This window comes from Scleropages formosus, chromosome 16 (genome assembly GCF_900964775.1).
Source record: "Scleropages formosus chromosome 16, fSclFor1.1, whole genome shotgun sequence".
NCBI lineage: Eukaryota > Metazoa > Chordata > Actinopteri > Osteoglossiformes > Osteoglossidae > Scleropages > Scleropages formosus.
The window spans coordinates 455,253-482,327 of NC_041821.1; the positions used below are offsets into that span (position 1 = coordinate 455,253).

A 27,075-nucleotide genomic window follows, 5' to 3' on the forward strand; every position below is an offset into this window, starting at 1 on the left:
CTTGGGTCAAGTGGCTTCAGCCACTGTGTGTGTGTGTGTGTGTGTGTGTGTGTGTGTGTGTGTGTGTGTGTGTGTGTGTGTGTGTGTGTGAGTGTGAGAGAGAGTCATTTCCTCATGTTCTGGGCACAGTGGGACGAACTACAGAAGGTCAGGTCACCTACAGCCTGGAAGATACAGATCAGTGTCTGAGCATCATGTCTCCTGAGGGCTTCCAGAGTAACCAGAGTATTTGTGTTAAAAGTGTCCTGTTTCCTGCTCTCCTGTGTCATGCTAGCAAACTGATGTGTTCACTAGAGGCTCCAAAGCAAAACATGGTACCTGAGCTCAGCTCACATGAGTTAAGGTCAAAGGACATGATGTCTGGCAGAAGCAAAGCGATTCTATAGCAGATGTCTCATCCCGAGACGTTCGCTGGGCCCTTCGTTGTGTCCAAACCCACACAGCAGAAAGCGCTGGACTGGGAGTGTGTGTCCCACAGTCTGCCTTCTCACATGTGTGGGTGTGTCCTTCATTTCTAAGTCGAGTGTCTTTGTGATTCTTTCAAAGCTCAGTGTTTGTTTCAAGCATATAGCTGAGCTCTGTGGACACACAACACACCTGCCTGGGAAGCGTATCTCCGGTCACCACGCTGGACCAGGGCCGCTGCTCGTGGACTCTGCTGATGCCTTTTCATCCGACTGCTGCGTTGTTTCCCTCCAGCGCTGATGAATTATTTGTTTATGTGCGTTTACGTTACTTTATTTAGCAGATGCTTTTCTCCAAAGCCACTTCCAAGGAATGCCACGTAGTGTGATCAGCCCACACGTTCAGTTATTTGTTTGCCTTCCGTGTGTCAAAGGGGAACGAGGCAAACAGGTTTCACTCTTTCCTCTTTGCTTTCCACTTGTCTTCAGGTTTCTTGTTGCTGAATTCCACCAACACGGTCCCACGTAAAATCACGCTTTATTGCTCTTACCAGTGTTACACAACGCCGATCGCATCACACACCCGTGAGCGTAAAAGAAGGAAGGAAGGTGCTCCTGTCTGGTGAGACTCGGTGAAACGTGTCGGAATGATTCTGGCACAAGTTATCCTTCGTGCTCAAGTAGGTGTTAGTGTGAGAGGCACTGTCTCTGGTCTCCACCTTCTCTGAGCTTCTCCACAGAGATCAGCGTGGGACTCGAGCCTCAGCCGTCCCGGTGAAGCTGCTGCACTAGGGAGCTGCAATTAATCCAGCTGTTTTGCTGTTAACGGCTCATGTTTGTTAGGCGTGTAGGAGCAAAATTGTTTTGTGCTGCATCTGTGCTACTTCTGGGCCTCCAAACCACCTTTTCCTTCAGGTTCATCGCTATCACGTGTGAAAATCACTGCTGAGATCCCTCCAGGCACTTTGAACAAAGGTAACAGCTTAATTCTCGTCGATATTTGAAGAAGGTTTTATGCAACTACTTGTGTGATGGAAAGAAAGTAACTGCAGAAGAATGACGTGTGTATCTAAGTGTCTCTTTCTCCTATGTAATGAAAACAGTGTATTTTCTATGAGATGTTTGTCGGATTGGAGTAAAGTGTCTAATAAATGAATAAATGTAAATGTAAACGTAAGTCTCTTCGGTGGGCTCACCACCTGCCGGAGAAACCGTAAGGGGCCGGTGCGTTGTGATTTGGGCGGTGGTCGGGGCCGAGTGCCCGGCCGACCCAAACCTCGGGCGCCAACTCTGGTTTTTGGGACTTGGAATGTCACCTCACTGGCGGGGAAGGAGCCTGAGCTGGTGCGGGAAGTCGAGAGATACCGTCTAGATATAGTCGGGCTCACTTCCACCCACAGCTTGGGTTCTGGAACCACTCTCCTCGATCGGGGGTGGACTCTCCACTATTCTGGCGTTGCCCAAGGTGAGAGGCGGCGGGCTGGTGTGGGCTTATTAATAGCCCCCCAGTTCAGCCGCCATGTGTTGGAGTCTACCCCGGTGAATGAGAGGGTCGTCTCCCTACGCCTTCGGGTCAGGGAACGGTCTCTCACTGTCGTTTGTGCTTATGCGCCTAGCGGCAGTGTAGAGTACCCGGCCTTTTTAGAGTCCCTGGGGGGTGTGCTGGAAAGCGCTCCCACTGGGGACTCTGTCGTTCTACTGGGGGACTTTAACGCCCACGTGGGCAGCGACAGTGATACCTGGAGGGGCGTGATTGGGAGGAACGGCCTCCCTGATCTGAACCCGAGCGGTGAGTTGTTATTGGATTTCTGTGCTAGTCGCGGTTTATCCATAACGAACACCATGTTCATGCATAAGGGTGTCCATCAGTGCACTTGGCACCAGGACACCCTAGGTCGGAGGTCGATGATCGACTTTGTAGTCGTTTCTTCTGACCTTCGGCCATATGTCTTGGACACTCGGGTGAAGAGAGGGGCTGAGCTGTCAACTGATCACCACCTGGTGGTGAGTTGGATTCGATGGCGGGGGAAAAAGCTGGACAGACCTGGCAGGCCCAAACGCATAGTGAGGGTCTGTTGGGAACGTTTGGCGGAGGCCCCTGTCAGAGAGGTCTTCAACTCCCACCTCCGACAGAGCTTCAACCAGGTCCCGAGGGAGGTGGGGGACATTGAGTCCGAATGGACTATGTTCCGCTCCTCCATTGTCGGTGCGGCGGTTCGGAGCTGCGGCCATAAGGTCTCTGGCGCCTGTCGCGGCGGCAATCCCCGAACACGGTGGTGGACACCGGAAGTAAGGGATGCCGTCAAGCTGAGGAAGGAGTTCTATTGGGCCTGGCTGGCTCATGGGACTCCTGAAGCAGCTGACAGGTACCGACGGGCCAAACGGAGCGCGGCTCTGGCAGTCGCCGCGGCAAAAACTCGGGCTTGGGAGGAGTTCGGTGAGGCCATGGAGGAAGACTTTCGGTCGGCCTCAAAGAGATTCTGGCAAACCGTCCGGCGACTCAGAGGGGGGAAGCGGTGTTCCACGAACACTGTTTACAGTGGAAGTGGTGCGCTGCTGACCTCAACTGAGGATGTTCTCGGGCGGTGGAAGGAGTACTTTGAGGATCTCCTCAATCCCTCCGACACGCCTTCCGTAGAGGAAGCTGAGGCTGGGGACTTGGAGGGGGACTCGTCCATTACCCTGGCTGAAGTTGCTGAGGTAGTCAAAAAACTCCTCGGTGGCAAGGCTCCGGGGGTGGATGAGATCCGCCCCGAGTTTCTCAAGTCTCTGGATGTTGTGGGGCTGTCTTGGCTGACACGCCTCTGCAGCATCGCGTGGAGTTCGGGAACGGTGCCTCTGGACTGGCAGACCGGGGTGGTGGTCCCTCTTTTTAAGAAGGGGGACCGGAGATTGTGTTCCAACTACAGGGGGATCACACTCCTTAGCCTCCCTGGGAAAGTCTATGCCAGGGTACTGGAAAGGAGAATCCGACCGATAGTCGAACCTCGGATTCAGGAGGAGCAATGCGGTTTTCGCCCTGGCCGTGGAACACTGGACCAGCTCTATACCCTCACTAGGGTGCTGGAGGGTTCGTGGGAGTTTGCCCAACCAGTCCATATGTGTTTTGTGGACCTGGAGAAGGCATTCGACCGTGTCCCTCGTGGCATCCTGTGGGGGGTACTTCGGGATTATGGGGTTCGGGGCTCGTTGCTACGGGCTGTTCGTTCCCTGTATGACCGGAGCAGGAGCTTGGTTCGCATTGCCGGCAGTAAGTCAGACCTGTTCCCGGTGCATGTTGGACTCCGCCAGGGCTGCCCTTTGTCACCGATTCTGTTCATTATCTTTATGGACAGAATTTCTAGGCGCAGTCAGGGAACGGAGGGTGTCTGTTTTGGTGGCCGCGAGATCTCGTCTCTGCTTTTTGCGGACGATGTGGTCCTGTTGGCTTCATCAAGTCAAGACTTGCAGCGTGCACTGGTGAGGTTTGCAGCTGAGTGCGAAGCGGCGGGGATGAGAATCAGCACCTCCAAATCCGAGGTCATGGTTCTCAGTCGGAAAAAGGTGGATTGCCCCCTCCGGGTTAGGGGGGAGTTGCTCCCTCAAGTGGAGGAGTTTAAGTATCTCGGGGTCTTGTTCACGAGTGAGGGAAAAATGGAGCGGCAGGTCGACAGACGGATCGGTGCGGTGTCCGCAGTAATGCGGTCATTGTACCGGTCTGTTGTGGTGAAGAGGGAGCTGAGTCGTAAGGCGAAGCTCTCAATTTACCGGTCGATCTACGTTCCTACCCTCACCTATGGTCATGAACTCTGGATCATGACCGAAAGAATGAGATCGCGGATACAAGCGGCAGAAATGAGTTTCCTCCGCAGAGTGGCTGGGCGCACCCTTAGGGATAGGGTGAGGAGCTCAGTCACCCGGGAGGAGCTCGGAGTAGAGCCGCTGCTCCTCCGCATCGAGAGGAGCCAGTTGAGGTGGCTCGGGCATCTGTTCCGGATGCCTCCTGGACGCCTCCCTGGGGAGGTGTTCCGGGCTTGTCCCACTGGGAGGAGGCCTCGGGGCAGACCCAGGACACGTTGGAGAGACTATGTCTCCCGGCTGGCCTGGGAACGCCTTGGGGTTCCCCCAGAGGAACTGGAGGAGGTGTGCGGGGAGAGGGAAGTCTGGAGGACTCTGCTCGGACTGCTGCCCCCGCGACCCGGCCCCGGATAAAGCGGAGGAAGATGGATGGATGGATGGATGTAAACGTAAGTTCAGGGACAGAATAATCTTGCCGTCCACATGTGATCTATTGCGGTCGAGTCGACCACATACTGGAACAGTAGAGGGAGAATCACAGCAATAAAATAGATTTCTTTGCCAAAAATGCAAGATTAACAACGCACATTTCAAGCTGTCATGAAAAAGACACTTTGAGTTGTGGACAAATCAAACTTTCTGTTCAAGGTTTTCTCAAAGGCTGCATGAACCCGGTGCACTAAGATGGTGTTTTACCACACTCCCACAGTAAATGTACCAAAGTCCCTGCAGATCCTTTGCATTTAAAGCGCAGCTGAGAGAAACATCCTGTGAAGGTGCAGCGTAGTGAAGGAGATTCTGTGAATGAACTGAAGTTTTGCTCCTAGATGCTGAGGGAGGTGCAGGCAGGGAACACTACAGCACTCATACGCGACCATTCATAGTCGCTAAAGGACACGTCAAGGTCTTGTTCCCAGAGCCTCCTTAGAGCCAGTACCAATATGCGGTAAAACAGTGTATAATGCAGAGATCATGGCCCTGGAGCTGTCTGGAGCCATCACCTGTTTTATATCATTTTAATTTCTGTTTTTCCAGAGATACACTGTGCACTAAGAGTTTCTGCAGCTCCTCAAACACCTGTAGGACTTCCTTGACGTCCTGACGTCCCGAAAACCCCCAGCAGACACCCGATGGCTTCCCCCCGGTGTCTGTCCATCGCTGCTCTCTGCACGCTGCTGTGTGCTCGGACCCTGGCTTTCAAACCCATGACGTGGGGCAGAAGCTCACTCTCCCACGGAGACATCACGGAAAGCGCCATCCTACGCAAAACGGCCGAGGTGTGCCGTGACCTGGCCTTGGCCAAGGGGCAGAGCTTCGGCCTCACTGTGAGTCAACTGAAGCTGAACAATGCAGTGGGCGGAGCTTCAGCCCAACTGTAAAAGAGGCAGTGAAAGAGGAACAAGGCTGTTATGTGGAGCTTAAACCTGATGGGTTCCACCTGCTCGTGGCGTTTCTAAGCACATAGAACATAGTCAGTTACCAAAATATGGTTAAAGGTTATCTTTTCGTAATTATATTACTGACATATTGTCAAGGCAGAAAGACAACACAGGGGACGCTGGACCCAAGTGCAGGATCTTTTATTGAACTTTGAAGGGCTACGCAGGTTTTCGAAGTCAGGGCCGGCCGCATGGGCAGGCGATGAGCGAACAAGGCTAAAGGGGAAGGTGTGAAGACGAGGTCATGGGCTAGGCAGGTGGTTGTATCTGGGAGGCAGCGAGGAGCGGGACACGGGGAAGAGGAGACAAAGGGTGTAGGAGCAGGGAGTAACAAGGACGGACTTAAGAGCGTGGGGGGAGGGTCTCAGGGTGAGTGAGATTCCCCAGCTGGAGGGCGGTGGTTCTAGCCCTGAAATCTTTCTGCTCTTGATTGGCCTCAAGTGTCCTCATTAGGGGACCAGTGGAGGGCGTGACACATATAATATTAATATTTCACTTTCACTTTCTGCTGATTTTATTGTCATTGTTCCCTTCGAAATAGGCTTATTTAAGTAGCTACGCACAAAAACAGCACACTCTGCTCTCATCTTAGTCATCTGACAGCATTCGACAGACACACAGCAGCAGTAGAGCAGTACATGCCAAACTAGAGTATAAACCTGATGCTTTACGTTTGTCGGACGCTTTTCCACAAGGCGGCTTGCAGTGACAACGTACCCATTTATTGAGTGGCATAGTTTTTACTATCAATTCAAGGTTAGTTGCTCAAGGGTACTGTGGTCAGCAGTGGAATTTCACCATTGAACCTTCAGGGAGGGCATCAGCTCAAAGCACTAGACCACCCACAGTGCAATAGATGTAACAGTGGGTGGTCTAGTGTGTAACAGGTGTTTGCACTGTTTTAAATTTGAATAGTTCCTCGATGGCAGTCAGTTTCTCCTCCATTAGCACGTATCTGTGTCAATGTTCTGAAAAGCATTATGGCAATGATGTTCAGGACATATTTTCTGTATTTAGCTCATTATGTTGCTCATTATGTTATGTTGTTTATTTAGCGCATTATGTTGTGCAAAGCAGCATGAGATATTACTACAGTACAAGGTAAAAAAGCTCACAAAGTGCTCAGGTGACAGTCATATGGCAGCAGTTTGATGGGTGGAGTGTTGTGCTTTACCTCCCATCAGAGGTGGTGAGAAGGTGAGATGCTGGGACATGTAGAAAAGAACGGGACACACAAACATACAGCACGTCTGTATTCACCAGCATAATACTCACATTTCTCAGAACTGAAACAATAACACAACAGTGATTTTTTTTTGGCATGTAACCAGGTTCTGCTTTCCATGCCAAACACACACACACACACATTTTCAGAACCGCTTGTCCCATACGGGGTCACGGGGAACCGGAGCCAACCCGGTAACACAGGGCGTAAGGCCGGAGGGGGAGGGGACACACCCAGGACGGGACGCCAGTCCGTCACAAGGCACCCCAAGCGGGACTCGAACCCCAGACCCACCGGAAAGCAGGACTGTGGTCCAACCCACTGCACCACCGCACCCCCCCTCCATGCCAAACAGATGTGAGTAATTTATTTACTGAGAAGGGAAAGAAATTATTACAGGAAATAAGGTGCAGCAAGCGTGAAGCATAACAAAGCAATACAGAATTTAATTTGCACAGCACAGTGCAGCTGTTCTCTTCCGTTTGCGTCACCAATTCTGAGTGTTCAGGTGCAGAAGAAACAGGTGTGATCCCTCCAGTTCACCTGGAACAGAAGCTGAGTTGAAAAGCACACGGGCCACACGACACACAGTGTTCCCTCTTCCTGTGTTGTGTGATGTTCCTCAGATCGACGACACTCTGAGTGCGTCCCGCGTGCTGAGGGCGTTTCCCCGACAGTGACCCTGTGCTGCTTTCAGACTCGAAGTTCGAGGAGTCCATCAGAGCGGTCTACACCAATAACTGGCAGGTGGACCTGGGATTCACTTTCTTCGTATCCAAGTACCATTTTGACGACGAGACCTTCGTAGAAGGGCGGAGCCTCATCACCGAGGGCGTGGTCAGTGTGAAGGCCAGCGTGAAGATGAAGAACTTCATCTCGGCGAGGGAGATGCTGGGAAGGGTCTTGCACACACTGCAGCTGACACACGCCTCCATTCACATGTACACGAGAATGAAGCTCCTGACACTGACGTTGATTTCTTGGCTCCAGAACTGAACGTTGCTTTTTGGATTTTGTGCGAAACCACTTGTCTCCATTCTTCCTTTCCTGTTATTTTGCGACTTCATAAAAAGTGCATTTTTCATTAATCCAGGCATACGCACATGCACATACACAAACTGTACTTTCACTGCACTGGGATTTTCCTGACAGACTTTGAAACGAGTGAAAGCCTGATGTTCCACCATGTAGGAAGTCACCCTCTTAGTGGAGCGTTTGCCTGTCATCTGCAGGATTTCTACAGCCACAGCAACTGGATCGAAATGAAGAACAAAGTTCCCTTCAGCGCCCTCATCCAGCCCAACATCAGACTGGAGAACCTGGCAGGTGATGAGATTGACAATTCAGAGTGATCATGAGTTCATGATTATGAGTATGATCTCATGGTTTATACTCATTCCTATTTGGCAGCCTTTAAAGTGATTTTGGGTTCTTCCTCAGACAAGGGCACGCCGACATGCCGTGACTGTGTTGGGGGAAATTGTACGGACAACATTCTCCCGGAAATCCTAAGTGCGAAGAAGATAACATCTGGATACTTCAGCTTGTTCTTCTCCTCTAAACCAGAAGGCAAGTTTCTCACCAACACAACTTCATGCATTCAGCCGAGTAAGTTTACAGAAGCAACTGGAATCGAGTGTCTTGCTCAGAAGAGCTACAGCTGACAGAGGGATTTGAACCTTCAACCTCTGAAGGCAGCAGCTTTAACCATTACACTATCAGGCAGCTAGTGCTTCTCCTTCACAGTGCATAGGCTGTTTGAGCATGGGTGTGTGCATGCGTGCATGCGTGCATGCGTGCGTAAACAGGTGCCTGGGGCTAGGGTTAGTGTGTTTGTAATGGACACTGTCCTTAAGGGGTGGTCAGGTTGTCTTGAAGACATTCTCTTTTATGGTCCCTGCTCTACCCTCTCCATATACACACTGTGTTTTGAGAACCACACCTGTGTTTTCATTTCCCCCAAAAGCATCTTTGTCTATCACTCACTTCTCAGGAACTCCCATGTTCCCCTTCAACAGGGAAGTGCAGTCATGGAGGTTCCTTTGACCGAACAAGTTCGAAGACTCCAATGGGAGGGATCAACAAGGACGACCTGAGCTCCAGCCACGGACACCTGCATCAGGATGCTGCTCTGGTGGCTACCAACGCCACAGTGGAGCTACTGGACGACATCCGTCTTGCTGTCGGGGATGTTAACTTTCTGCGGTGAGAGCAGAGCGCCCCCTGCAGTCTGCATTTGAAGACTGGAGAAACAGAACTGTTGAAGCGGGAGACACACAGATGAGAAGTAAACTTTAAACATTTAAATAGGGAATTGTTACTTTTAGACCGAAAGGTCGCAGGTTTGAATCTCGCCTTTGGCTGTAGTATCCATGAGTGAAGAACTTACCGTAAGTTGCTCCAGTAAAATTCCCTACCTGTACAAATGGGTGAATCATTGCAGGTTGACTAACACTGTAAATTGCTTTGGAGAAAAGTGTCAGCTGAATGAATAAATGTAAATATGAGCCGGACGTGTGCGGTACGTCTCTAGGAACAGGGAAAGCGGTGTATGACATATGGCGGCATCCTGTATTCACTCATATTTGTTCATGTTGGCAAGATTTCTTCTTTGTCCTTTTTCTGTCCTTCTCACCAGAACTAATCTTTCTCACTTCAGCAGCCAGAGAGATTCTAGAAAGTGAAATTTTCCTGTTAATTCAGCTGCCAGTGAGGCTCCACCCCTTCTCACCTGTTCACTTCTGGAAAGGTCTAAATCGTTGCAGCCAAACTTTTGTCCTGATGTGGATGTTATTTCCTTTCCATCCAGAGGCCAAGTGCTGTAGCTGTGTGTGCGGGGGTGTCTACAGACAATACCTCTTATTCACCTTTCACATGGTTCCTGCAGATCTCACCAGGTCAAAGCTCATACAGAAGAACTCATCTGTTTGCTCCTCCAGGTTCATGGGGATCAGTAGCTCCTCAGTGCTCTGCTTCGTCATCGACACCACAGGCAGCATGTCTGACGACATTGAAGAGGCCAAGAGGGTGTCCTTCTCCATCATCGACAGCAGGAGAGGAACACCCGAGGAGCCCTCAGCCTACATCCTGGTGCCCTTCAATGACCCGGGTGGGTGTGGTTTCTGCCTTTTAACAACCCTTGTAAATGAGGTCTCTCACATTCAATGGCCCTTAAGGAGTCATATGGAGTCTCCTCTTTCAAAACCCTGGAGGATGAGATCTGTCCTATGAACAGCTAGTATAAGATGAGTCTCTCCACCTCACCAAAATCCGGTTGGGAGGAGTCTCTCCTTGTAACAATGTTCATGGGTGGACTACTGTAAAATGTATCACTTCAGTACGTGTCAGTATACATAAACGCTGAAAAAATCACACCATGTTCAGATTTCGGACCGTTGACCAGGACCACCAATGCAGACGAGTTCAAGTTGAGGATCAGTGCTCTGACACCAGATGGAGGGGGAGATGAGCCAGAGATGTGCCTCTCAGGACTGCAGGTGCACAGTGATGTTCAATAACATCAGATGAAGAACCCTGATCAATTGTGAAACCTCAGAGACCCTTAAGGGACTTGAACCAGAACCCTTCTGGTTACACATGTCTACTCAATTTTCTAACTACTGCCTTCATGTTTCCTCCATGTTCTTCTGCTCTTCTTGCCCCCCCCCCCCCCCCCCATCTCCTCTCAACAACCCCACCCCAGTTGGCCCTTACAGGAGCTTCGCCCTCCTCACAGATCTTTGTCTTCACTGATGCGTCAGCTAAAGATGAGTACCTGAAGGGCACAGTTTTAGCTCTCATTGAGAAGACACACTCAGTGGTGAGTACTTACCTAGTTATCGATGCCTACCATACTTGAGATTCAGTTATTTTTTGTCTAAACACACTTTGTGATCAGCTTCCATCTCTTCAGTGCATGATCTTCTGACTCTCTAAAAGCTGAAAAATGGTTAAAGCTAAATCAGGTTTTCACAGTTTTCACAGTTCACTGATTTCCAGACTTTCCAACCAACCAACCAACCAACATCAACAACCGCTTGTCCCAAGCAGGGTCACGGTGAGCCAGAGCCCAACCCGGCAACACGGGAAGCAAGGCAGAGGGGATCCAAACTTTCAGTTCAATGTATTTTTATAGAGCTATTCTCACACAGTAACACAGTGGGTTGAACAGGGGAATAAGAGAAATAAAAAAATAAGACAGCTGACTATACGATATCTTGACTTTCAAAGTAACAAACTTTCTAACAGTAAATTTGTTTATTTAGCAGACACTTTTCTCCAAAGCGGGGGGTGTGGTGGCACAGTGGGTTGAGCCAAGTTCTGCTCTCTGGTGGGTTTGGGGTTCAAGTCCTGCTTGGGGTGCCTTGCAACAGGCTGGTGTCCCGTCCTGGGTGTGTGTCGTTCCCCCCCCCCCCCCCACCTTATGACCTGTATTGCCAGGTTAGGCTCCGGTTTGCTATGACCCTGCTTGGGTCAAGCAACTTCAGCCACTGTGTGTGTGTGTTTTCTTCAAAGCAACAGGAAACCCATGCAGATAAGGAGAGAACATGCAAACTCTTCACAAGCTGAGCAGGGACCAAACCCACGTCCTCTCACACCACCCAGGTGCACTGAGACAGCAGTGCTACTTGCTGTGCCACCATGCTGCCTTGTGCAAGTGTAAAAGTTTTTCAAAAATATTTATTCTTTATTTTTCCCCGGGGGGGGGTGCGGTGCTGCAGTGGCACAGTGGGTTGGACCAGTTCCTGCTCTCTGGTGGGTCTGCGGTTCAAGTCCTGCTTGGGGTGCCTTGTGACAGACTGGCGTCCTGTCCTGTCCTGGGTGTGTCCCCTCCAGCCTTCTGCCCTGTGTTGCCAGGTTAGGCTCTGGCTCCCTGTGACCCTGAATGGGACAAGCGGTTCAGAAAATGTGTGTGTGTGTGTGTGTGTGTGTGTGTGTGGGTGTGTATGTATTTTTTCCCAAAAAGCTACCAGCCCAATTCCAATCAAGTGTGCTCTGTGGTAACGGGACCAAACACCAGGCTGCAAAGTGACAATGGTGGAAGTTAAAGACTCTTACGGACCTGGAAATTTACAAGGATCTCGGATTTCAATTCTGCTGTCTCCTCAGCTCAAACCACCTTCTTCCACAACAGAACACATAGACTCTTTACCCCCTACTTTTCACTCCTGTCTCACTGCTGACAATTTTGCCTTGTCTTTCAAAGACAGAGTACACAGAAAAGTTCTCCCCGATCATGCTGGACCTCCCTCAAAGTCACGCGCACTGAATTCAAGCCCCTGTCAGAAATTGAGATCTCTGACCTCCTGCTGTCACGAAGAGACACGACCTGTCCCCTCAGTCCAGTCCCTTCACCTCTCCTACATGAGATCTCCCTGCAATTTACTTCCTTCATCTCCAAGATCATCAACTCCTCACTCTCCTCTAGTTGTTTCCCATCTGCCTTCAAAACGGCCCTCAACTCAATGCTGGTAACGAAACCCTCTCTAGATCCAGACTCAGTCCAAAACTACAGGCCAATCTCACTCCCCCTTTTTCTGTCAAAAACTCTGGAACGGTCAAACTGTGATCAGCAAACCATCTGTATTCCTCACCCAGAATGATCTACTCGATGGGTGTCAGCTTGGCTTCAAGGTCAGTCATTGTACTAAAACTGCTCTCCACGCAGTGTGTGATGCTTTCCAGTCAGTTACAGCGGCCTCACTCTCTTCAGTCCTTATCCTCCTTGACCTGTCTGGAGCATTTGACATTCTCAACCACGGATTCTACTCTCCTCTCTTGGTCAGCTTGGAATCAAAGGACCTGCACTGAAATGGTCTGAGCCCTACCTATCACACAGATTTTACCAAGTGGCCTGTTGGGGCTACTAATCTTCTCTTCAACCTCTCTCAACTGGTGTCCCACTGTCATGGTAAGTGTGGAGGATTAGAAGAGCAGACTCAATTGCTGATACTAACTCGCTTTGTTTCACATGGGATTGCACCCAGAGAATAGAACAGAACAGTCAGCCTCAGAAAATAGGTGCGGAGAATATCTCTCAGTTGGAGATTCCATGGCCAAGTGCGTCAGAGCTGGTGCTTTTATACTGCATCTCCGGGTTGTCACTGGGGGGGGTTGTGGTGGTTATCAAGCACGCAGTTGCTAGATGTGCAGTCGTCAGGCGCGCCAGTGACAGTGACACCCACAGGGCTGGATACCCGGCCCCTACTCTTCTCCATCTACACATCTTTCCTCGGCTCTATCACCACCTCCCACAGATCCTCCTACCACTGCTACACGATCATACTCATCTATTCTCAGTCCTCTTTGCAGTAATAATGAAAGTGAAAGATTTTTTCATTTTCTATTGATGTGTGTGGCTCATAGATGTGATAGTTGTTGTTTGTGGTCACATGCACAAGAGGTCCAGAATCATGAAGGCCTTTGGTCATGGCTCCGGAAAATTTGTTTCTTTCCACCACATGCAGCAATGCTCATCACACAAGTAGCTGCATAAAACTTATAATATTGTTGATTCCTGATCACGTTCCAACTATTTTTATTACAGGAGTAGCTGTGTAAAGGTTTATCCGGGGATGATCATAAAGTTACGGTGGATGAACATTTACACCTTACATGAGCTTAAGAGATCATGGGAGAAGTGAGTCTGGAAGACATGAGTTTTAAGACACTTTTTAAATGTAGACAGAGATTCAGCAGGGTCTTAAATTTAATCTGAGTAGCAATACACACACACACGCTTTCTGAACTGCTTGTCCCATATGGGGTCGCGGGGAACCGGAGCCTACCCGGCAACACAGGGTGTAAGGCCAGAGGGGGAGGGGACACACCCAGAATGGGACACCAGTCCATTGCAAGGCACCCCAGGCGGGACTTGAACCCCAGACCCACTGGAGAGCAGGACCTGGCCCAACCCACTGCGCCACCGCACCCCCTCTGGGTAGCAATAGGAAAAGAAATAAGTACAGGAGATACATGAGAACACTCGGGCAGCAGCAGTCTGTATCGGTTGCAGAGGTTTGATGGCAGTAGTGGGAAGCCCACACAAGAGAGAGCTGCAGTGTCCAGGCAGGATGTCACCATGACCTGGACAAGTAGTTGGGCAGAATCAGTTGTGAGGTAAGGACGACTCCTGCGGATGTTATACAGGATGTATCTGCAGGCCTGGGTTGTGGCTTTGATGTGCTGAGAGAAAGATAGACTTGAGTCAATCATAACTCCTAGACTCTTAACAGAGCAGGTCAACAAAATGAGTGAGTTGTCCAGTTTGATCAATAGATTGTGATAGGAGGACAGGCCAGCTGGGAGGTGTACGATCACTGTTTTGGAGAGGTTGAGCTGGAGGTGGTGATCAGACATCCATGCAGAGATGTTCGACAGGCAGGCAGCAATGTGTGTGGAAATGTTTGATGCTCCAGGTGGAAAGGAGAGGAAGAACTGGGTATCACCAGTGTAGCAGTGGTATTTGAATCCATGGGAGGCAATGACAGGGCTGAGGGAGGAGGTGTAGATTGAGAAGAGGACCCAGTACAGAGTCCTGAAGGACACCAGTTCACTGGTTGTTTTTCTTTGCGTAATCTATGATAGAATTAAGGATCATAATATTGGTGTTGCATCCATCTATATCAACTCAGAATTGTGACATCTCTGTCTACCTTTAAGAAAGGTGTCAAAACTCACCTCTTTTGGACTCATTTTTTCCCTGATCTTGAAAGTGCTTAATAAATATGTACGTTTTATTACCTGTTTAATAAGTTAAAAAAAGGCCTCTAAGCAGCTACTCATGTAATGGGTACACTGGTTTATGCTGTGGTATGTAACAAATTGACTGTACTCAAAAATCACTTTTGCATCCTAGACTGTTTTCTGAGCTTTTATTTCAGAGAAAAGTGTCTACTAAATTAATAAATGTATATATAAATGGAAATCACACCGCAGTGAGCTGTAGATCATCCTATACCTTCTACATTGACCAGTTTTGAGCCATCAGTGAAGTGACCTTTCCATCATCCTACAGGTAATACATGTAATGTCTGATGAGCAGTTGTTGTCATCGCTTCTAGCTAGACAACATACAACTCATAATGCTTTTCCACAATATCTTGTAATTATGGTTTTACTTGTTATTATGCTTGTATTACTCCTCCGTGAACCGCCACCTTATCGTGGTGGAGGGGTTTGAGTGCCTGAATGAGTCCAGGAGCTATGTTGTCTGGGGCTACATGCCCCTGGTAGGGTCTCCCATGGCAGACAGGTCCTGGATGACAGACGAGACAAAGCGCGGTTCAAAAACCCCTTATGAAGGAAAAAGCAAGGCGTCCGTTTACCCCGCCCGGTATGGGGTCACCGGGGCCCCACCCTGGAGCCAGGCCTGGGGGGGGGGCTCGCATGCGAGCGCCTGGTGGCCAGGTCTATGCCCACGGGGCCTGGCCGGGCTCAGCCCGAAGCCATAACGTGGAGCCGCTCTTCGGTGGGCTCACCACCTGCCGGAGAAACCGTAAGGGGCCGGTGCATTGTGAGTTGGGCGGTGGTCGGGGCCGAGTGCCCGGCCGACCCAAACCTCGGGCGCCAACTCTGGTTTTTGGGACTTGGAATGTCACCTCACTGGCGGGGAAGGAGCCTGAGCTGGTGCGGGAAGTTGAGAGATACCGTCTAGATATAGTCGGGCTCACTTCCACTCACAGCTTGGGTTCTGGAACCACTCTACTCGATCGAGGGTGGACTCTCCACTATTCTGGCGTTGCCCAAGGTGAGAGGCGGCGGGCTGGTGTGGGCTTATTAATAGCCCCCCAGTTCAGCCGCCATGTGTTGGAGTCTACCCCGGTGAATGAGAGGGTCATCTCCCTACGCCTTCGGGTCAGGGAACGGTCTCTCACTGTCGTTTGTGCTTATGCGCCTAGCGGCAGTGTAGAGTACCCAGCCTTTTTAGAGTCCTTGGGGGGCGTGCTGGAAAGCGCTCCCACTGGGGACTCTGTCGTTCTACTGGGGGACTTTAACGCCCACGTGGGCAGCGACAGTGATACCTGGAGGGGCGTGATTGGGAGGAACGGCCTCCCTGATCTGAACCCGAGTGGTGAGTTGTTATTGGATTTCTGTGCTAGTCGCGGTTTATCCATAACGAACACCATGTTCATGCATAAGGGTGTCCACCAGTGCACTTGGCACCAGGACACCCTAGGTCGGAGGTCGATGATCGACTTTGTAGTCGTTTCTTCTGACCTTCGGCCATATGTCTTGGACACTCGGGTGAAGAGAGGGGCTGAGCTGTCAACTGATCACCACCTGGTGGTGAGTTGGATTCGATGGCGGGGGAAAAAGCTGGATAGACCTGGCAGGCCCAAACGCATAGTGAGGGTCTGTTGGGAACGTTTGGCGGAGGCCCCTGTCAGAGAGGTCTTCAACTCCCACCTCCGACAGAGCTTCAACCAGGTCCCGAGGGAGGTGGGGGACATTGAGTCCGAATGGACTATGTTCCGCTCCTCCATTGTCGGTGCGGCGGTTCGGAGCTGCGGCCATAAGGTCTCCGGCGCCTGTCGCGGCGGCAATCCCCGAACACGGTGGTGGACACCGGAAGTAAGGGATGCCGTCAAGCTGAAGAAGGAGTTCTATCGGGCCTGGCTGGCTCATGGGACTCCTGAAGCAGCTGACAGGTACCGACGGGCCAAACGGAGCGCGGCTCTGGCAGTCGCCGCGGCAAAAACTCGGGCTTGGGAGGAGTTCGGTGAGGCCATGGAGGAAGACTTTCGGTCGGCCTCAAAGAGATTCTGGCAAACCGTCCGGCGACTCAGAGGGGGGAAGCGGTGTTCCACGAACACTGTTTACAGTGGAAGTGGTGCGCTGCTGACCTCAACTGAGGATGTTCTCGGGCGGTGGAAGGAGTACTTTGAGGATCTCCTCAATCCCTCCGACACGCCTTCCGTAGAGGAAGCTGAGGCTGGGGACTCGGAGGGGGACTCGTCCATTACCCTGGCTGAAGTTGCTGAGGTAGTCAAAAAACTCCTCGGTGGCAAGGCTCCGGGGGTGGATGAAATCCGCCCCGAGTTTCTCAAGTCTCTGGATGTTGTGGGGCTGTCTTGGCTGACACGCCTCTGCAGCATCGCGTGGAGTTCGGGAACGGTGCCTCTGGACTGGCAGACCGGGGTGGTGGTCCCTCTTTTTAAGAAGGGGGACCGGAGATTGTGTTCCAACTACAGGGGGATCACACTCCTTAGCCTCCCTGGGAAAGTCTATGCCAGGGTACTGGAAAGGAGAATCCGACCGATAGTCGAACCTCGGATTCAGGAGGAGCAATGCGGTTTTCGCCCTGGCCGTGGAACACTGGACCAGCTCTATACCCTCACTAGGGTGCTGGAGGGTTCGTGGGAGTTTGCCCAACCAGTCCATATGTGTTTTGTGGACCTGGAGAAGGCATTCGACCGTGTCCCTCGTGGCATCCTGTGGGGGGTACTTCGGGATTATGGGGTTCGGGGCTCGTTGCTACGGGCTGTTCGTTCCCTGTATGACCGGAGCAGGAGCTTGGTTCGCATTGCCGGCAGTAAGTCAGACCTTTTCCCGGTGCATGTTGGACTCCGCCAGGGCTGCCCTTTGTCACCGATTCTGTTCATTATCTTTATGGACAGAATTTCTAGGCGCAGTCAGGGAACGGAGGGTGTCTGTTTTGGTGGCCGCGAGATCTCGTCTCTGCTTTTTGCGGACGATGTGGTCCTGTTGGCTTCATCGAATCAAGACTTGCAGCGTGCACTGGGGAGGTTTGCAGCCGAGTGCGAAGCGGCGGGGATGAGAATCAGCACCTCCAAATCCGAGGCCATGGTTCTCAGTCGGAAAAAGGTGGATTGCTCCCTCCGGGTTAGGGGGGAGTTGCTCCCTCAAGTGGAGGAGTTTAAGTATCTCGGGGTCTTGTTCACGAGTGAGGGAAAAATGGAGCGGCAGGTTGACAGGCGGATCGGTGCGGCGTCCGCAGTAATGCGGTCATTGTACCGGTCTGTTGTGGTGAAGAGGGAGCTGAGTCGTAAGGCGAAGCTCTCAATTTACCGGTCGATCTACGTTCCTACCCTCACCTATGGTCATGAACTCTGGATCATGACCGAAAGAATGAGATCGCGGATACAAGCGGCAGAAATGAGTTTCCTCCGCAGAGTGGCTGGGCGCACCCTTAGGGATAGGGTGAGGAGCTCAGTCACCCGGGAGGAGCTCGGAGTAGAGCCGCTGCTCCTCCGCATCGAGAGGAGCCAGTTGAGGTGGCTCGGGCATCTGTTCCGGATGCCTCCTGGACGCCTCCCTGGGGAGGTGTTCCGGGCTTGTCCCACTGGGAGGAGGCCTCGGGGCAGACCCAGGACACGTTGGAGAGACTATGTCTCCCGGCTGGCCTGGGAACGCCTTGGGGTTCCCCCAGAGGAACTGGAGGAGGTGTGCGGGGAGAGGGAAGTCTGGAGTACTCTGCTCGGACTGCTGCCCCCGCGACCCGGCCCCGGATAAAGCGGAGGAAGATGGATGGATGGATGGATGGATATGCTTGTATTACCCATTAGTGAACTTTGTGTGATGTGTTTGGTGAAAGGGATGGAGGACTTGCTGGTGAGCACCAACACACTGGTCCAACTCTGGCCAGGGTCATTTACTGGGCTTTTTTTATTGGCAATGTCATAAATTCTTCTCCCAGGAAACCTAAAACTTCCAGGCACATAAACAAGGTATCCTGTCTCACCAGAGGTGGAGATGTTTTTTGCCCCACATTGTCCACTATCTACTCAAAGGCAGTCAGAGAAAGAGAGCCCATGGTGCCACTCTGTTTCCATCTTAATAGCCCCTCTGCTGCATCCCATCCTACAGAGCTATGTGGTTGTTGACGTTAGTACAGTAAATACATTCACTTTCATTCATTTATCAGACTCTTTTCTCCAAAGCACTGTATACCTCAAAGTAAACTAAAGTGCAGCAAAAACAGATAACAACAAACATGCAGACACATGATTCACAATGTGCAGTTACAAAGTCCAAAAGCACGGTTTTTTCCAGCTCGTCACACAAGAAATAAACTTTTTGAGTAACACACCAAGTCTCCCAATTAAGCTTGTAAATTGGGGGCCAACTGTGCTGCTGAGACTCACATAATCATTTTCTCCTTTCACAGCTCCTTTAAATTTCATATTTTGTTTGTTGCTTGCACTCATTGCCAGTTGTTCTGACAAAAATTTTTTTCATCTTGATCTTTCCCAGGTGACCTTCATGCTGACAAACGTCTTTTCTGCTCGCCGCCGGAGAAGCAGTGGGATAGATGTGAACCAAGGACAGAGGTTCTCGAGCAGAATGTCAGGAGCTGCCAGCCAGCTGTACCAGGATCTGGCTCAGGCCTCAGGGGGTCAGGCTATACAGGTCACCAAGGCAACGCTTCCCCAGGCCACCAACATCATTGTGGACTCCACCACATCAGCCCTGGTACTGCTCACCTCAGTCAGATGGTCCTGGGGTCACATGACTCCGAATGGAGTTCCAGCGTCTGTCTTACTCGTTGTGTCACATAACTCGTTCTTCTCCAGGTCACAGTCTTCCAGGCCACCAGGGATTATGGGAAACCAGAGAGTTTTTCTTTCATGGTGGATGAGTCTCTCTGGAACGTCACTGCCTACATCACAGGCAGTATTGTCACCTTCACCTTACAGAGCCCTTCAGGTAAATCATAAATTTCAGTTCCATTTTCTAAAGAGTTACTATTAGAATCTGCCCCTTGCAATGATGCTCATTTTACGAACAATCGAGTTACAGTTTTTTCCAGATGTAAGCCTTTTCCAATTTACCTACAGAACTGTGAAAGGAAAGAGCAGTCAAATTTGAGAGCAAAATCTGGGAACCTCCCACCTCCCTATTCAAATATTTGTATCTTCTGGCCTGCACCGGAACAAAATCTCTTTAAGAAAATGTTGGGGTGGTGTGTGTGTCTTCCTCAAGCTTTGGTCCTCTACTAGAGGCCTTAAAGTTTTAGGGCTCTGCACAGTATCTCAGCTGTTCCTAGGACAGAGACTTCAGATTTTGTTCCTGGAATCTGCTGGAGCCACTCTCCTAGTCTGGGGGTCACAGCCCCAAGTGCTCCTTTTACCACTAGAACCACTCTGGACTTGACCTCCCACATCCGTTCCAGTTCTTCCTTCAGCCCTTGGTACTTCTCGATCTTCTCATGCTCCTTCTTTCTGATATTGCCATCACTTGGGATTGCTACATCTATCACACTTGCCCTCTTCTCCTACTTGTCAACCACCACTATGTCTGGTCGGTTGGCCAGCAACTGCTTGTCAGTCTGGAACTTGAAGTCCCACAGGACCTTAGCTCTGCTGTTTTCAGAACAGTCCATATTCTGCACAGATGTTCCTGTACACTATCCCAGCCACTTGGTTATGTCTCTCGGTGTATGCTGTCTCAGCTTGCATTTTACACCCTGCTACTATATGCTAAACTGTTTCAGGGGTATCTTTGCACAGCCGGCACCTTGGGTCCTGTCTGATATACTAGACCCCAATATGTAACCCCAGCATCTATGGTTCTGGTGTTTAGGGCTTGTTCTTGTGCTGCCATGATCAGACCTTCTGTGCTGGCCTTCAGAGCAGCCTTTTCCAGCCACTGGTAGGATCGTATGATTGATATTTATATGATTAGAATACACAATTCCTGGTCACATTCCTAGAATTTTTTTTGATACACAAACATTTATGTACAATTCAGGAGTAGCAGCTGTGTAAAGGCTTATCCGGGGATGATCATAAAGTTGTGCATGAATAATTACACCTTACATGAGCTTTAGAGCACAGGGGAGAAGTGCATTTAAAGACCCTTTTTAAATGTGGACAGAGTTTCAGCACTTCCAAATCAGAGGGGGAGGTCATTCTACCACAATGGAGTGAAAACCAAGAAACTCCGTGCTTTACCTTTTGTGCGTGGGACCACCGAGCGGGCAGAAGTAGAAGAGCGAAGCAGTCTGGTTGGGGTGGGCAAGGGAATGAAGAGAAGAAAAATCGAAATCAAATCAGTATTTGGTGTGAGCACCCTTTGTCTTCAAACCAGCATCAGTTCTTCTTAGTACACTTGCTCAATGTCATAGATTTTGTAGGCATGTAGTCAGGTGTATGATTAAGCAGTTCTACCAAACAGAAGCTAATGATCATCAATTTAATATGTAAATTGAAACAAAATCATTACCTGAAACAGAAACAACAAACTGGGTGAGGAACAGCCAGACTCTGCTATCAAGTGAGGCTTCTGAAGATAGTTCAATGTCAGAAGTCATACATCATGGCAAGACTGAGTACAGCAACAAGACTCAGGGCTGTTCTACTGTGTCTGTAAGGTCTCTCCCAGGCAGAAATTTCATGGCAGCTAGGGGTTTCCAGATGTGCTGTCCAAGCTCTTTTGAAGAAGGACAATGAAATGGGCAACATTGAGGACTGTAGACGCAGTAGTCAGCCAAGGAAACTTACTGCAGCTGATGAAAGACACATCATGGTTGCTTTCCTTCACAATCGGAAGATGTCCAGCAGTGTAATCTGCTCAGAGTTGGCAGAAACCAGTGGGACCCAGATATGTCCATCTAATGTCTGGAGAAGTCTGGTCAAAAGTGGTCTTCATGCAAGAATTGCTCTCAAAAAGCCAAACCACTGATGTGGAAACAAGGTCAAGCGACTGCACAAAAACACAGGAACTGGGTGCAGAAAAAATGGCAGCCAGTGCTCTGGACTGATGGGTCAAAATTTGAAATATTTGGCTGCAACAGAAGGCAGTTTTTTCGCAGAAGGGTTAGAGAGCGGTACAAGAATGAGTGTCTGCAGGCAAATGTGAAGCATAGTGAAGGTTCCTTGCAAGTCTGGGGCTGGATTTCTGCAAACGGAATTGGGGCATTGGTCAGAATTAATGTCCTCCTCAATGCTCAGAAGTTCAGGTAGATACTTATCCATCATGCAATACCATCAGGGAGGCATCTGATTGGCCCCAAATTTATTCTTCAGTAGGACAACGACCCCAAACATACACCCAAAGTCATTAAGAACTGTCTTCAGTGTAAAGAACAAGGAGTCCTGGAAGTGATGGTATGGACCCCACAGAGCCCTGATCTCAACATGAAGTCCCTCTTGGATTACATGAAGAGACAGAAGCATTTGAGAAGAACTGTGGTTAGTTCAAGATGTTTGGAACAACTTTCCTGCTGAGTTCCTACAAAACTGTGTGCAAGTGTACCTCGAACTGATGCTGTTTTGAAGGCAAAGAGTGACCACACCAAATATTGATTTGATTTCTTTTATTTCTGTTCACTCACTTTGCATTTTGTTAATTGATGAAAATAAACACTTCTATTTTTGAAAGCATTCTTACTTTACAGCATTTTTTCACACCTTCGTAAAGCCTTTGCACAGTACTGTATATATGGAGTGTTTTTGTACCCTCACAGGTGAGAACCAGGGAAACACAGAGCTCAATGGACCCCTGGGAACCATACAGGCCGTGGGGAACCTGTACAGAGTCCAGCTGAACCAGCAGGTGGGACTGTGGACAGTGAACATCAGTTCCAGCCAGCCGTACTCTCTCAAAGTGACAGGTTCGACATTTACATGCATTTCTATAGCTCACGCTTTTCTCTAAAGCCCTTGGCCAAAACAGGTTGGACACTCCTGCCAGAAACCATTTGACAGGAAAGTCTTTCAATGAAAGATAACAACTCATTGTGCATTTATAAAATGCATTAACCCATGTTTTTCTTTCAGACTGTGTCAATCATTCTGCATTATTTGTCTTCTCTTACAGGCCGAAGTCCTGCAGACTTCATATTCATGTTTGTGGAGAAAACAAATGGATTTCGTGAAGGTTTAGTTTCGAGGGAAGGTCGTCCACTTTTAGGTAAAAGAGGCAAAGTGAAAAGTACTTGTTCTAAGTAACAAGCATTTTTCAGATATAATAATATGACATTTCAATATATGGTGATGTGAAAAGGTAAGTACACCCACTGGAGAGTCTGTTCATTGGAAGTATGTTAGGACATGAGAATGTCTCTTCCTGATTTAAATGCAAAATTGCTGATGCCCACATCTGGCAAAATATCCAAAAAAAAATGTCAGGTCAATCATTTTTCTCTGAGGAAGATCATTTACAAATTAAAGTTGAAATCTCCTTCAACATCCAAAGGGACCATCACATGGAATTCAGTCAGTCCATGTCCAGAGGATGCTCTAAGATGTCTCAAAACTAGGGCCTAGTGTCAAAAAGTCTACAGACCTCTCCTGCTGCAGTCACTGTCAGTGTATACAAGCCAAAGAGACTGAACACACTTTCACTTCAAGTGAGATCAGGAAAAAAGAAATCTCAGCTCTCAAACAACAATGTAAAATCATGTCTGAAGTGTGCTGGTGATCACCTGGGTTTAGGGAAGACTTCTGGAAGGGCAGTAAGACAGTGTAGAAGGATAGCTGGTTAGTAATAGCTGCAGCTTTTGGATCCAAATGTTGTAAGTTTAAATCATGCCTTTAGTATCCCTGAGCAAGGTCCTTATTCCTAAATCGCTCCAGTAAAACTACCTGGCAATTTATAATGCATAAATTGTACTTTTGCTGCGATGTATGTCACCTTGGACAAAAGCGTCTGCTAAATGAATAAGTGTAAATGTAAATGCAGGTGTATAAAAGGGTAAATAACTGTAGATCGCTGTGTGGTAAACTACTTTTGAGAAGTGTCAGCTGAAAGAATAAATATTTACATTTACATTTATTCATTTAGCAGACGCTTTTGTCCAAAGCGACGTACATCTCAGCAAAAGTACAATTTATGCATTACATTGAGAGAAGGAGACATAGCTGCAGACATGAAAGTCTCAAGGAAACCTAGTTTGTTCCCTACCACTTGCTACACCAAGGTTCATCGTTCAAGTAGGTGCATAAGACACGAGATAGACAAATCCCGATACCCACACCAATTTTTTTTTTTATTAAATATTAGAAGATACACAAATGAGTAAGTACAATACCAGAGTAGTGGCTGAATAAAGGTTGTATCTGGGGATGCTTCCGGAGTTACGATGCATGAACAGTTGCACCATAGATGAGCAGGAGAGATCTTGGGCGAAGTGGATCTGGAAAAGGTGGGTTTTCAGACCCTTCCTGAAAACAGACAGAGTTTCTGCAGTTCGAGCCAAGGGGCCTGACTGGGGTGTACTGGTTGATTAAGTCTTGTAAATAGCTGGGAGCAGTTCTATTGATGCATTTGTACACAGTAACAAGGGTTTTGAATTTGATTCGGGAGCTATAGGAAGCCAGTGCAGAGAAATGAGTAAAGGAGATACATGGGAGTGCTTTGCAAATCAAACACAACTCATGCAGCAGCATTCTGTAGAAGCTGCAGAGGTTGGATGTCATTAGCAGGAAGGCCAGACAGGAGAGAGTTGTAGTAGTCCAGGTGAGATGTCACCATGGTCTGGACAAGTAGTTGGGCAGAGTCAGTTGTGAAGTAGGGACGGATCCTACAAATATTATCAGGATGTATCCACAGGACTGGGTTGTGGCTTCGATATGTTGAGATCAGTTGTTACCCTCAGACTCTTAGTGAAGGAGGTAGGTGAAATATGTGGGACAGATGAGTCAGAGGTGGAATAATCTTGCAGTAAAGCTCAATGCCATGCCAGATACAAATGACCAGTTGGGGACAGTAAGTGTAGTGGATAGAACTCCTGCTGCTGGATCCAAAGATTGGAGGTTCAGTCCCCACCTCCAGCTGGAATACCCTTGAGTACTTACCATAAATAATTACTGCAGTAAAAAAAATGCCCAGCTGGGCAAATAGTTCTAAGCTTGTGGTAATAATTATAACCTAACACTGTAAGAGAAAAGCATCAGATAAATGTAAATAAAAGTCCTTCTGAACAGAATAACCTCATAGCAATGATAAATGCTGGTGGTGGGGATACTATGCTGCTTTCTGGCCTTTGTAAATCACAATTACTGACTCAGTTATGAGTTCCACAGTGTACTGAAGGATACTGGAACAGAATTTGAAACATTTGAGACAACCGAGACTTGTGGCCAGGTCACAGTCCAGTTTTAAATCAAGTTGAAATGTCATGGGTACCTGAAGTGAGCTGTGCTGCTAGAAGGCCTTTGAACATGAAGCAGTTAAAGCTATTCTTGTGGAAGAGAAGGACAAAATTTCTCATAGAAAATTACAAGAAATGCTGACGTGCCATTATTTCTGCCACACAATAAAATCTAGGTGGATAGTCACCTTTTGCAGCCCAAAAAAAAAACACTTCTTTGGAATGAATAATTGCAGAGTACACATCTCAAATGAGACAACTGTTAAATATGGTCACCTTAACCCTGTGGTATCATTTGAATAAGTACAAGACATCTACATGACTTAATATGTGTGAAAGGACAAAATGTTCCATGCTATGCACTTACTTTGTCACATCACAGTACTTGGTGCCATGGTGACTCATGGGATTCAGACATGCAGAGGAACGGTCATTCCACACAGGACCACAGTAACACTTTCTCTGTCTTCCCCTGTCAGGTAAGAACAGCACCTTGTACCTCACGGTCTCAGACAGCGTCACCTTGACTGTGACAGCAGTATCCCTGGTGGAAGCGTCGGGGTCACAGGAGTTCAACGGCACCGTAGAGTCGCTGGGACGAGGGAACTACCTGGTGTCTGTGGACAGAGTCCCCGAGGGGCAGTTCAGCGTCCGGCTGCTGGGACTGTTAGACAGCTCCACGCGCTCCTCCAGCACACCCTTCCAGAGACAGTCCAACACTCAGCTGAGGGCCTCCAACCTCATCGTCACGGTGAGAGACCTGAGCCCGCGCTCCCGGGTCGGAAGTCATGGCGAGAGCACTCGGACCTCTTTGCTCGGCAGCTGCCGTTTCCCGGTGGCGATATTAATATAAATGATGTGTTCAGGCCCAGGCTAACAGTACTGTGGAACCCGGGATCCACTTCTCTCTTCCGTTTACCGTGGCAAACGGTGTAATTGGGGGCACCTACAACATCCAAGCAAATGATGACCACGGTTTTGTCCAGTCTTTCACAAAAAGGTATGACTGAGAGTGCGGTATGATGATAGGCGCCCCGACTTCCACCCCGCGCATCGTGGGAACTCCCTGTGTCCTGTCCTCGTCTTCTTTCTCCAGTCTGACCCTGGTCAACGGCAGCGCTCAGGGCTCGGTGATCCTCGCAACCCCAGAAAACACAACATCTGGCACGGACGTCACCCTCACGATCACTGCGGAGTCTCCTGACAGCGGCGATTCAAATTATGCTGTTTTGCGTCTCTCTGTCATCACCAAGGTAACAGTTGTCCACTGATGAGCATCGCCATGGTAACCATACAGTTGAGAAACATTGCCAAGCTACTGTAGCTCTGCATGAGTAAGAGACACGCAGAACCTATGGTGCCTGGTAAAGCGAGCCCCAGCTGTGAGGGTCTCAGTGTCCTGCTGTCTTTCTGTCCCTCAAGGTGACAGACTTCAGCCCCCCCGTGTGCCACATTGTGAGCGTGAGCGCCAACTGCTCGCGCAACTGCAGCCTGTCCACCTGGGAGCTCTCCGCCAACATCACCGACGGCAACGGGACAGGAGTGCAGAGCGTGTCCCTTCGCCGTGGCGACGGGATCCTCCACAGCGCCGGCTCTGTGGGAGAGGGAGGAGTCGATGTGACCGAGGTGCTCTACAGCGCCTCCTGCTGCTCGCCAGATGTGGAGCTCATAGCGGTGGACGCTGTGGGGAACGTGGGGACGTGTTTCTACTCGGTCAGTGTTGCAACAGCAGTGCCCCTCCCTCCACCACCTCTGGCACCGCTGGAAGCTCTTCCATTACATCTGCATCTACCCAGAGTACAGCTCAGCCCACGAGCGAAAACTCCACCGTTACACCTCCGCCTACCGACAGCAGCTATAGGACGGCCGAGGAGCCCTCAGCCACGACCTTACAGTCCGACAGCAGCAAAAGCACAGGGACTTCTGGAGCAGAGCACCACCCGTGTCTCAGTCTGCGCCTTCTAACCGTACCGCAGCCCCCAGCATAGCTCTCCTGACCGCATCGAGCAGCTCTGTCGCCCTCATCATCTCCATCATCCTCATCATCCTCATCATCTGCATCTGGTGCAAACAGCGGTGGTCTCCTCGGGCTGCGTGCTCTTTCCACTGCGCTCGTTACGATATGGAAGAGGCACGGCGCAAATTTGCACACAACCTGCCGGGAAAGGGGGG

The 27,075-nt window shown here is 49.6% G+C and overlaps 1 pseudogene; it reads left to right on the forward strand.

Moving 5' to 3' along the window:
* Positions 1-1,003: 1,003 nt before the first annotated feature.
* LOC108925864 (von Willebrand factor A domain-containing protein 7-like) lies at positions 1,004-26,904 on the forward strand (annotated as a pseudogene).
* Positions 26,905-27,075: the final 171 nt, after the last annotated feature.